Here is a 12462-nt window from a genome sequence, read left to right on the forward strand (position 1 = left end):
AAAAAGGCAAGGAAACAGTCTCCCCTGCAGCCTCCAGAAGGAGTTATCCCTGTTGGCACTGATTTTAGCCCAGTGAGACTCAGGTGGGCTTCTGACCTCCAGACTGTAAGAGAATAAGTCTGTGTTGTTTTAAGCCGCTAAATTTGTGGTCATTTGTTACAGCAGCAAGAGGAAACTTATATACTTTCCAAGGTTTGCTTTATTTACTCCAAAAGGAAACACAATGAAAAAATATGTTTTGTATCAACCTCTGACTCCCGTTAATAGTAAGAATAAGCTAATGCTTGATATTGAACATGCTAGGTGCCGGACATTGTCCTATGCATTTTACATCAACTCATTCATTTAACCCTTACAACAGTTCTGAGAGGTAGGTACTATTTTGTTTTGCATTTTTATTGGTAAGGCAAACTGAGGCACAGAAAAGTTAAATAACTGCTTAAAGTTGCACAGGCTATCTGACTCCAGAATCCACATAACACACTGTCACACTTGTGATTGGCTACTCCACAGGTCAGTTTCTTTCTGGAAATACCGGGGCCCTTCCAGATATGTGATGGGGCATAATCGCGGGGGCAGCTGTGTTGAGAGGAGCAGGCTTGTGTCACTGTAGAGCAAGCAAGCTTCTGCATCAGGCAGGTGAGGGTCGAAATGATGGTTCTGTGGCTTAATGACTATGAGACTCCAGGCAAGTTACATAACCTCTCTGAACTTTTGTTTCCTCACCGGAAATGAAACAACACGACCCTACATTAAAGAGTTGGAATTTCATGACATGAGGAAAAGTATGAAAAAGTACTCAATAAATGTATTTCCATTTCTTGCCCCTACCTGGTTCTACAATGCAGGATGGTAATTAAGTGGTTAAAAGAGAGGGGCAATGAGTCTTAGTTCCGGTTTTCAAATCCTCAAGCCATCACTTGCTTACTGTTACAGTAGGCAAGCTACGACCTCTCCAGGCTCAATTTCCTCATTGGTAAAATGGGTGCAGTGGTGACAGCACCCTTTCATATAGCCGTTGTGGAAACTGATTGGGATACTGTGTGCGAAGTACTTGGCACAGTGCTCAAGTGTCTCAGAGAGTGTTAGTCCTTCTGCTTGCCTGAGACAGCGGCAGGAGGAGCCCAGCTGAACCTACCCTTCAGCTGAGGAGGGGGACTAGAGCCTGTGATGCTGGTGGTCGTGGAGAGGCAAGAAGATAACCTGCGAGAACCAGATGCTGACAAGAACCCAGAGGGAAGGGCTGAGCGGTACAGGGGTGGGCCTGGGACCAGAGGACCAGGCATTTTCAAGGACAGAGGGTGGGCAACTGGAGCTTCAGCCAGTCCTGCAAAAGCCTTGTATGGCTTACACAGTGGCGGGCGTGCAAAGGGAGAGAGAAGCGTGGCTTCTCAGAGTCCCCTCTCTGTTCCTGTTTCCCAGCTGTAATTCCCTATGGGAGCATACGGCAGCCCTCGCTCATCGGGTGAGTATTCATTACCATGTGAAAAATATTCAGGTCCAAAACACTATTATATCATGATTGTTTTTATTTTTTTTTAAAAAAAGCATTCTGGAAAAAAGCTCACCAAAATGTTAATAGTAATTATTTCTGGGTGATGGTATTTCTTTTTTTAACAAGCTACCTTTTAGACATATTTTTGAGTTGCCTGGTTTTTATTACAGCGAGCATGTGTGACTTTTAATAATAAGAATAAGCCATATTTTCCCCATTTCCATTTTGGATGGAAAAAAAGAATCTATATTTATCTAGCTTCACAATTTGTGCCTCCTCCAGAAAGCTACGTTTTATCCTTTATTAGATGTGATTCAATGCCATGAACATTTGGAGAGCGTCTACTCTGTGCCAGCTCTGGGCCCTGGGGTGACAAAGACGAATAAAGTGTACTTCGGCTTCCAGAGAGTGCGGAGTGCCCAAGTCATCACTTCTGGTGTTGGGAAACAGCTCACGTTTTCTGCCGTGATAACTATATTAAACGTAATTCAATCTCTTCCTGATAACTCGGTGCTCTCACCGAGACCCAAGTTATTGTGAAACACTTTGTTGAGGATAAATTCACTTTTTATGGCATTTCCATCATGTTCCTGGGGGCTTCTGCGACACATAAGGACTTTGCTGACTCCTTAGACTAAGTGGCCTGAGGCTGTTAGGATTTTCTTGCCACTCGGTAATACTAATGATGATATTTGTTATCTTCTGAGCACTGACTACATGCTGGGAAAAGTGCTAAGCCTTTCATGTGTTTGATCTCACTTAATTCTCAGATAAACCCATGAAAGAGGCGCTTTATTATCCCCCCCACTTTATAGATGAGAAAACTGAGGCTCAGACAGGTTATGTAATTTGCCCAAGGTCACAGAGTTAGTCTACGAAGTGCCAAGATTCGAGCCCATTTTGGGCAGATTTCAAGGCATAAGATGTTCACCCCTGCATCATACCACTTTCCTATGTGTGTGATATGCTTCGTGGGCTGCAGTGGGCTGTATGTCCTGAACACAGCTGCAAAAATGATTCCTCTCTCCCATGTTTGTAGAATCATACTGATACTCTGTCAAGGGGCAAAGCCTAATTCTCTTTTTCTTGAATCTGAATGGGCTTGTGTAGCAGCCAGGGAGTCTGCTGCTCGGATCTCCCTTCAAGAAAGAACTTGCAGTTAGCTGCTGCCTGCAACTGTTATCATCTGCAGCATGCACCTCAGCTCTCAAGCCAAGGCCATGCCCTTCCTGGGCAGCTCCTCCCTCCCTCCCCCGAATAACCCAGCAGGGCAGGAGTACAAGGCCTGGCCATTTCTGTCCAACATGGGTATCCTCTAACACACAATCATTGCCCCAGAACGTGAGGTTGAGTTGGCCATGACTGTCCAATCTGCGCTGCCATCTGAGGCTCTCCCTGACCCCTCCCGCACCCTCTCCTTCCCCTTCAAAGTTGTCAGAGCCCCACTGTGGTCTGAAGGCTTTTCCCGCCCCATCCTGTTTCCTCCCCCTGTTCTCTCTCAGCATTACCCCCAATAAACCTCTTGTGCTCCTAACTCTGCCTCAGTATCTGCTTCCCAGGGACTCATCTGACACAGCCTATTGCTGTCTTATAACCAACAGAATGTGGTGGAAGCATCACTCGCTGTATGACTTCTGAGGCTGGGGCATAAAAAGTGAGGCAGTTTCCACATTTTCATGGGACTATTTGCTCTTGAAGCCTCCAGCTGTCATGTAAGTAAGTCAACACCCCCGAGGCCACCATGTTGTGAGGAAGCCCAAATTACTAGCCCACATGGAAAGGCCCTGAGACTATACAAAAGAGGAGGTGGGGGAGAGGGAGGGAGCGGCGAGAGAGAGCGAGAGAGACAGAGAGAGAGACAGAGGGGCAGAGGGATAGACAGATGCCTGGTCAGCCACCCCTTATTCCAATCTCCTGCTGTTGCCGTTCCAGCCATCACTCGACTGAAACCACATGAGAGACCCTAAGCCAGAACTGCCCAAATTTCTGACCCACTGAGACTGTGAGCGGCAAATTGTTGTTGGTTGTTTCAAGTCACAGAGTTTTGGGCTGACTTGTTACTCAGCAATAGTTAAGTGGTTCAACTACCCTGTGGACAGAGGTATGTGAGTCTGGGGACTGTCATCTTCATAATACTAAAGCATCTTTGCTGCTTGAGAGCTTGGCACATAATAGGTGTTCAATAGACATTTGTTACTGCTTTGTACACTCAACAAGTTTATAAATAGGGACTAGTTCTGAGCTGCCTAGAAATAAATGCGTAGCGATTGAAATCACTTTATAATTAAATTCTGATGAGGATCCATTCTAAAATACCTTCCAAATATTTGTTGATTGGAGAAACAGAAGGTGCTTCTGAGACCTGGGATTAAAATTATGAGCTATGAACCTCAAAATTATGAAACCCCCAATGTCAAATAAGCAGAAACAATTTTCACAAGGTTTTGGCTCCTGACCAATGTCTACATAGCTATAAAGATATACACAATTGTTAGGAAGGAAAGAAAAGTCCTTGCATCTCCTTGGCTCACCCCAAATCCTGACACAGGCTATGATATCTTTAAAAAGGAAGAGAAAAAAAGAAAGAAAAAAGAAGAGAAAGGAAAAAGAAAGAGGCATGGGCCCAGGAGTAGGGAGAACTAACCTGTGGCCTGACGCTCGTGGGTTGCCTGGCCTCAGGGAACCCCCTCGTCTTTGCTGGGCTCAGTTTTCTCATCTGTGAGTGGGATAACAATAAGAGCACCTCTCTTAATGGACTGTTGTGGGAATTCAATGAGAGATGTATACGAGAGCGTTTTATTGCCTTAAACTACTTTACGCGTGGAAGCTTTGCTCATTTAAAATGATTAAGAAGCATCTGTTTTCTTGTTGTAAGGGCACTTACTATATAGCCTACGAAGTAAATATAATCACTGAGGACGCAAAGATTTTTGAGCTGGGATACCTGGGTTTGAATCCCGTCTTTACCAAGGTAAATATAACTTGGTTGGTAAAGCTGTTGGCAGATCTACTAAAGCTGAATATATGCACTCCACATGGCCCAGCCGTTCCCTCCCAGGTAGATACCAAACAGAAATGCTTACACGTGTTCACCAAAAGACATGAAGTTCACCAAAAGACGTAAAACTCAGAACTGGAAATGACTCAAATGTCCATTATATTAGTTTTTTATTTTATTTATTTATTTATTTTTATTGCTGCATAAAAAATGGTCACAAAATTAGTGGCTTAAAACAACACACATTTTTAATCTTAGTTTCTGAGATTCAGGACCTTGGGCATGGACTTTGTTTCAGAATCTCAAAAAGCTGCAACCCAGAAGTCTGCCGGGCAGCGGCTGCATTCCGAGGCTCGCCTAGGGAAGGGTCCATTTCCCAGCTGGTGCGGCTCTTGGCAGAATTTAGACCTCTGTGGCTGTAACACTCAGGGCCCCAGTTTCTTGCTGGATGTCAGCTGGAGGCTGTCCTCAGTTCCTAGAAGCTGTCCTTAGTTCCTTGCCACATGGGTCTCCTCAAAGCCAGCAAGGGAGAAAGTCTACTGGCAAGATAGAGGATGTAATTATATGTAACATAATCATGAAAGTAAATTCCACACCCTTGCTGCATTCTGCTGGCTGGAATCATCACACACCCTGCCCACTATCACAGAAGGGACTACACAGAGGCATGATTACCAGGAGGTGGGCATCACAGGTGCCACCTTGGAGTCTGTCCACCATCAACAGTAGAATGGATAAATAAATAAAACGTGGAATATCATACGGTGGACATCCACAGCAGTGAGAATGAGCAATCTTGACCTCATGCAACAATATGGATGAATCTACATATAGTATAAAGTGAAAGAAGCCAGACACAAAAGAGTTCATGCTGTGCGATTCCATTATATAAAATTGTCAAAATCAACCTCTGCTGTTAGAAGTCAGGTTGGGAGTTACTCAGGGGTGGGGGATAAGATGCGTGGGGAGTTTCTTGATCTGGATGCTGGTTACAGGGGTGTGTTCATTTACTAAAAACTCATCATGATAGGTTCACTTCTCTGCATATCTCTTACGTATCTTATGCAAAGTAAAAAAAAAAAATTTACTCAAGAAGAAGTAGAAAACCTGAATAACCATAGATGACATCGAAATAATAAAAGAGCTATGACCATTCCCTAACCACACCCTCTCAGAGGCACCTTGAACTGAGCCATAAACATGTCTTGGTTCTCCCAGCTCTCCATGAGGCACATAATCCTTCCCCCGCTTATCACTAGCTGAGAGTTACACACTGCATTCAAAATATAAATTCCACTCCAAGCAATGGCCCACATGACTCTCCGTGTCCCAACCCCTGTCTAGTTCCACCATCTCATCCCCTGCCACTCCTGCTGCTCTGAGGTCCCAGTCACACTTGGCATCTCTCAGTCCCTCTAGTGTGCCAGGCTCTTTACCACCTCTGGGCACCTGCACACACTGTTCTCGCTGCCTGGAACATGTGTTCGCCTCGCGTTCTTCAGCTGGCTGGCTCCACCACATCGTGACCTCGAGAGAGTGGTTGATCCTTGCTCAAACCATCTCTTACCCTTACCACTTGCTGGGGCCTTCTTTCTTCTGTCAAAGCCTTTTATTTTCACCATCGCATCTATCACAAATATAACATTATTTTATTGACTTATTTTTTAATTTGTGTTTCCTTCCTCCCCACTAAGCTGTAAGTCCCATGAAGGCAGGGACCCCACGTGCCTTGCTCTCCACCCTACCGCAGGGGCTGCAGCTGTACCTGGCCCTGGTATCTGTTGGGTGAACAGCAGCACTTGGTCTTCTCATATCTCCCAGTTCACATGTCCTGAGAGAGAGGGACCAGCAGAGGCTGAGAAACATCTCTGAACCGTTTCCGGATTCTGAAGTAGTGAAGCTCTGACCCAACCAGCGACGGCCAGAGGAGCTGAGTTCTGGCAGTTCCTTCTGAAGGCAGTGGGAGGGGCTGTAGAAATGACCTTAGTGACATCCTCCAAAATTTCCCATTACATATTCTGTCACCCTCTGAGCCTAAGCCTACTCCTTGCCTACCCTTCTAAGTTGGATTTCTTTAGTTAAACCAACATTGTCCTGCATGTCTTTTCTTCCCTGGAAGCAGCGACAGGTGGAGGATTCCCAAGTCATTTGCACAGGCTGCAGGGAGCGAGAGCTCTCTGCCCTGTGTTCTCCTCAGAGCCTGGCTTTGGAGATGGAGGGAAACGGCTATCCCCATGGGACAGGACATTAGTCACCTGAATCGCTATCATTTCTGACAGATACGGGGTAAAGAGAAACAGATCTGCTCCTTGAGTGGAAGGCTTTTCCCAAATGGAATGAGAAATGGCAGGAGTAAAAAGCAAACCAAGCGAACAAACGATAGTGGGCTTTCTCTTTTCTTGATTACGCCCTCTGTGTTTTCAACTGCCAAGCACCGGGCTGTCTTAAAAAAAAAGGCAACAGTACAGTCACATACATGGTGGTGTTTGGCCACCAGAGGTATTGTTCTGAAATTCTAAACTACTAACTCACTCTCCTGCTCAAAGCTTGTCAACACCCCCTGTCACCCCAAACAGATTTTTCAGGAGTGGTTTGAGGCAAAAGCATTTTGGGTTTGGAGCAGTTGTGAGTTATGTCTCAAATAACTTGTTAGTCTTAAAAGTTAAAATATGGCTGTTTGCAAGTGACTTAAAATTTTTTAACTAGAAATTTGATTTTTTAATTAGAAATTTTAAAATTAGACATATATATGTTATAATAGCACAAACTGTAAACAGCCTGAATGTCCACACCAACAGGAGAATGCTGAAGAAATTGTGGTATATTCATACAATGGAATACTACTCGGCATTGAAAAAAAAGAACGAGTTAATTGATACACATGACAGTATGGAGGAATCTCATAAACATAATGAGTAGAGAAAACTAGAAACAATGACTGTATATTGTATCTTCCATTTATATCAAATGAAAGGTCAGGGAAAACTAATCTACAGCAACAAAAGTCAGAACAGTGGTTACACATGTGAAAGGGTGTGTGCACTCACTGGGAAGGGAATCTTCTGGGTGTTGGGAAAGTTCTGTACTTTTTTCTGAGTGGATTACACAGATGTCTATTTCTGTAAACCCCACAGAATTGTACCCTTAATATCCATGCACTGTAGCCTCACAAAAACACTGGCTTTGAAGTTACCCACATGGTAATCGTCACATTACTCTCACTTGAATTGTGAAAAACTTTTGGGAAGATGAGAAGAAGGGGTCACGCAGAGTTTGGGTGTTTGGTGTTTCCACGGAGGCTGTACTGACTGAGGTAATACTGACCATCCCTCTGACAGCTGGAGCCCTTGACCTGGAAAAAACAGTGGCTCTTCACCAAGCCCTGTATGGTCCAGCCTCATCTTCCCCCTGTGACCCTAGCACTTTCGGCTCCCCAAATACTCCCTGTGCTTTATGACTTCCAGGACTGCATGGCAATCAATTTCTGTTGTTTTAAACCATTCAATTTGTTACAGCAGCCATAGGGAACTAATACAATTATTATGATTATTCCTGTTATGATTTTCCATCTCTCTTCCTTCCCTTTTTTTCTATCTGCCTTCGAGAAGACATTCATACATAAAAATCAACTGAAAATAGATTAAAGACTTGAACATTAAGACCTGAAACTGTAATCTCCTAGAAGAAAACATAAGGGAAAAGCTTCTTGACATTGGTCTTGGCAGTGATTTCTTGGCTATGATACCAAAAGTACAGGCAACAAAAGCAAAAATAGACAAGTGGTACTACAACGAACTAAAAAGCTTCTGTATAGCAAAGAAATAACAGTGAAAAGTCAGCCTATGGAATGAGAGAAAATATTTGCAAACCACATATCTGATGAAGAGTTAATATTCAAAATATATAAGAAATTCCTACACTAAATAGCAAAGGCCCTAAATAACCTGATTAAAAAAGGGTCGAAGGATTTGAATAGACAGTTCTCCAAAGGAGACATACTAATGACCAACAGATAAATGAAAAGGTGGTCAGCATCACTAATCGGCAGGGAAATTCAAATCAAAACCACGACGAGATACCAGCTCACATCAATTAGAATGGCTGTTATCAAAAAGAGATAACAAGTGTTGGTGAGTAGGCAGAGGAACTGGAACTCATTTTCACTGTTGGTGGGAATGTGGTCATTATGGAAAACAGTGTGGAAACTTCCTCAAAAAAATTAAAAATGGAACTACCATATGATTTACCAACCTCACTTCTGGGCATATTTCCAAAAGAACTGAAATTAGAATCTCAAAGAAATATTTTCCCTCATATGTTCACTGCAGCATTATTCACAATAGCCAAGGTATGGAAATTACTCAAATATCCATCGGATAAATGGATAAAGAAAATGTACTATATACGTACAATGGAATATTATTCAACTTTAAAAGGGAAGGCATTCCTGCCATTTGTGACAACTTGAGTGTGCCTGGAGGTCATTATGCTAAGTTACACAAACCAGACAGAGAAGGACAGATACCTCGTGTTTTTACGAAGTATTTAAAATAATCAAACTCACAGAAGCAAATAAGAAACTGAAGTTTACCAAGGCCTGCGGGGAGGAGGAAATGGGAAGTTGGCCTAGTTTCAGTTATGCAAGACAAGTAAGTTCTAGAGCTCATATTGCCTATAGTTAATAAGTATATTGTGCATTTAAAAATTTGTTAAGAGGGTAGATCTCATGTTAAGTGTTCTTACCACAAAAAAGCAAAAAATTCAACCAAACCAAAAACAAGCAAACAAACACAAAAACCAAAGGGACATAAACAAATGTTTGAGGTGATGAATATGTTTATTACCTTGATTGTGGTGATGGTTTCACTGGTGTAAGTGTATGTCCAAACTCATCAAATTGTATGCATTAATTATGTACGGTTTTTCAATATACCAATTACACCTCAATAAATCGGAAAAAAAAAAGATAAAGATTTGTTGAGCTTGAAAATCTCCCCCCTTTTCCTGTTTAATCTTCTTAGAGGGAGAACTTTGATGCCCACACCTTTATTTCCCCACGACCCAGCCGGCTTCATTTAGAATTCAGTGAAATTCTCCTGGGGCGTCCACGTGTACCAGGCTCACTGGGACAGGTGGGGATGAGGGTTGAGGGGGCTTTAAATGTAGATCTGGGCCCCACTTTAGACTTACTTATTTTAAATCTTAGGAGATGGGCACAGGGTATAAAAATCTCCATTTAAAAAAAAAACACCACCTCGGAAGATTCTTACGTGAAAGTTTAAGAACCACTGTTTGGATGTAAAATGCGTCCCAAATTCATTTTTTTATGTATTCTTAATAAATATTGTAGCAAAATCTCCAAGTTCCAGAAGAGGGAGATGTTACTGCACGTAAGAAAAAGTCTCTGGCAGGAAAATGAGATTTGACGAGCCCCTTTTCCAAGCAAGAAAATGAAGATGTTTTCTTTGAAAGGATGTCCACCTGTGAAAGGATTTCTCTACCACCCACCCTCTTAGAGATCTCAGAGGAGAATCAAAGCACTTTGTAGGACAAATACTGGCTGATTTTGTTTACATTCCGAGAATTCGGGAAATTGTCACAGCACAATGTTGTTAAATTAGTAAAATCTTTGTTTTTAAGGAAATATTTTTGACACCCGTTGCCATGTCAAATGTGTGTTTTCTTCTAAGTTGGTTGACTTTCATTGTCATGCCTGGCAGTGTTTTGAAGAAGCTATGGGTGAAGCTGTATGTTTCTTAATCTCTAGTTGAAATGAGAAATTGTTGCAAAGTAGCATTTCCTCTTGGACTCAATTTGCTCTGTTTCTGCATCTTCACCGTTGAGGCTATTCCCTGCATGAAGATTGCATGTATGGAAATTCTAACTGGAAGAGGGAGAGAAACTGACATATCGTCAGCAGCCGCTCTGTGCAAGCAATTTCTACATTGTAGCCTTTAGCCCTCCCAGATACTCTACAAAGTCTAAATTAGTTTCTCAGTTTTAAAGAAGGGTAGCTCAGGATTAGCGGGGCTAGAAAAATTGCCCAGGTCATTCAAGGAGTGAGGAAGTGTCTGAATCAAGATCTGAACCTGGTCTAGCTGACTCAGTAGAAAGCAAAAGAAATAATCATCTTAACTTCCTGTTACCAAAACAAGAAGTTTATTACTTTTAGCCAAAAGGACAGAAATGTGACAAAAGAAATACTATGTGGATTATCTGAAAATGAGGTCCAGTCCTTCTCGAAACATATCCCAGAAAGTAAGCTCAAGGCACTGCCCAGCTGGGGAGTTTTCACACCCAATCTGACCCCGACCATCACAATTTCTCTCTTCCTTGGGTCAGTCTTATAGTTCCTGCCCAAGGTCTTTTTGGCAGGTAGTATGGTGGCCTCTAAAGATGACCACACATTTATCCCCGGAACCTGTGAACGTTTCCTTACTTGGAAAAGGGGACTTTGCAGATGTGGTTAAACTAAGGATCCTGAGATGGGGAGATGATCCTGGGTTATCTGGATGGGCCCAGTGTCATCACGGGGTCCTTGTAAAAGGGAGGGAAGAGGTTCGGAGTCAGAGAAGGAGAGATGATGATGGAAGGAAGCAGGGTCAGGAGCCAAAGGATGCAAGCACCTCTAGAAGCTGGAAAAAGGAAGGAAGTGATTCTCCCCTGGAGCCTCTGGAAGGAACCGAGCCCCGGTGACACCTTGATTTTAGTCCAGTGAAATACACTGGACTTCTGGCTTCCAGAACTATAAAATGATAACTGTGTTGTTTTAAGCCACTAAAGTTATGGCAATTTGCTACAGCGGCCATAGGAAACTGACACAGTCACCTAACATTTTTGATCATACATATCCATCAGCAAAAGACATTTGTCTTGCATAGATACATCATGTATATTACATAGCACACAAAAACATAGAAATCAAAAAGGAGAAAATAAAGAGGACATAAGAAATATTTCAAGATGCGTTTTTAAGTTTAAATGCATGAACGGTATAAAAACTTTCGGTTATCATTAAAATCATTTGCATTAAAATATTAATATTTTTAATCAGAGAGAAGAATTGAACATGCTTCAATACACTTTAAACTCTAACACTTTTGATACCACAATTTAAGGACCTGATTCTAAGGTTCACTAGATTTTAATACATGGTTTGAAAGACTATCATAACTGAAAAATATTCTGCACGAAGACTCATGGCCCTACGTAAAAGAAGATAACGATGCTTATTTTTCGATCCCAACCACCAATTATACAAAAATTTTTGTTGACGTCTGGCTAGTAAATGTCCATGTTTCCCAATCTTGATGTTGTTATTGAAAACTAATTGAAAGGTACTTTTAAAAAATATTTTAAACAAGTGGGTTCAAAATCCACTAAAACTTTTTGAAAGATTTGTAGTTAGAACGATTTATTTTCAAGATGTTAGGCACACAGCTATGAGCACTTTAATAGATGATACATTTAAGTGTTTGTGTTTTTGAGAAAAGAGTGACATAATGAAAATCTTCCCCAAAATGCTTTCTCCATAGGAATTTGTTTTAGAAAAGCAGCCTTTCTCATTTGTATTAAGAACGGAATCTTTACATGACAGACTGAACATCTATTCTTTTGAAATTATTTGCTGTGTTATACATTCTTCGGAGCCACCTATCATTACAGAAAATGTCAGGAAATTTAAACATTTGTCATTTTGTTTTAAAAAAGTGTAAAGTCTTTAAGTTCAACTCTTCTAGTGCCTCTGTCTCGAGGTACCCAGTACGTCTGAGATGTTTCTTGCCATGTCTTGATGAGTCCTGGATTTCATCAGGTAACTGCACCAAGGGCATCAAGTGGCACTGGTGCATGGCATACTTCTTACTTAACCGATTTCTTTTCTTTCCTTGCTCCCTTTTCTTTTTGACCTTGGGTAGAGATGCTGGGTTAAACATATCCCTCAGTTTGTAACACACCATCATCACTGGTC

The 12462-nt window shown here is 42.0% G+C and overlaps 1 long non-coding RNA gene across 1 annotated transcript in view; it reads right to left on the reverse strand.

Moving 5' to 3' along the window:
* Nucleotides 1–4739: 4739 nt before the first annotated feature.
* The window catches only part of LOC111737624, a 33646-nt gene continuing 25923 nt past the window's right edge, over nt 4740–12462 (reverse strand). Inside the window, exon 3 of the long non-coding RNA XR_002779485.1 lies at nt 4740–5029. This is a non-coding gene — a long non-coding RNA (uncharacterized LOC111737624). The remainder of the gene's footprint in view (nt 5030–12462) is intronic.

This window comes from Pteropus vampyrus, unplaced genomic scaffold, assembly GCF_000151845.1.
Source record: "Pteropus vampyrus isolate Shadow unplaced genomic scaffold, Pvam_2.0 Scaffold29, whole genome shotgun sequence".
NCBI lineage: Eukaryota > Metazoa > Chordata > Mammalia > Chiroptera > Pteropodidae > Pteropus > Pteropus vampyrus.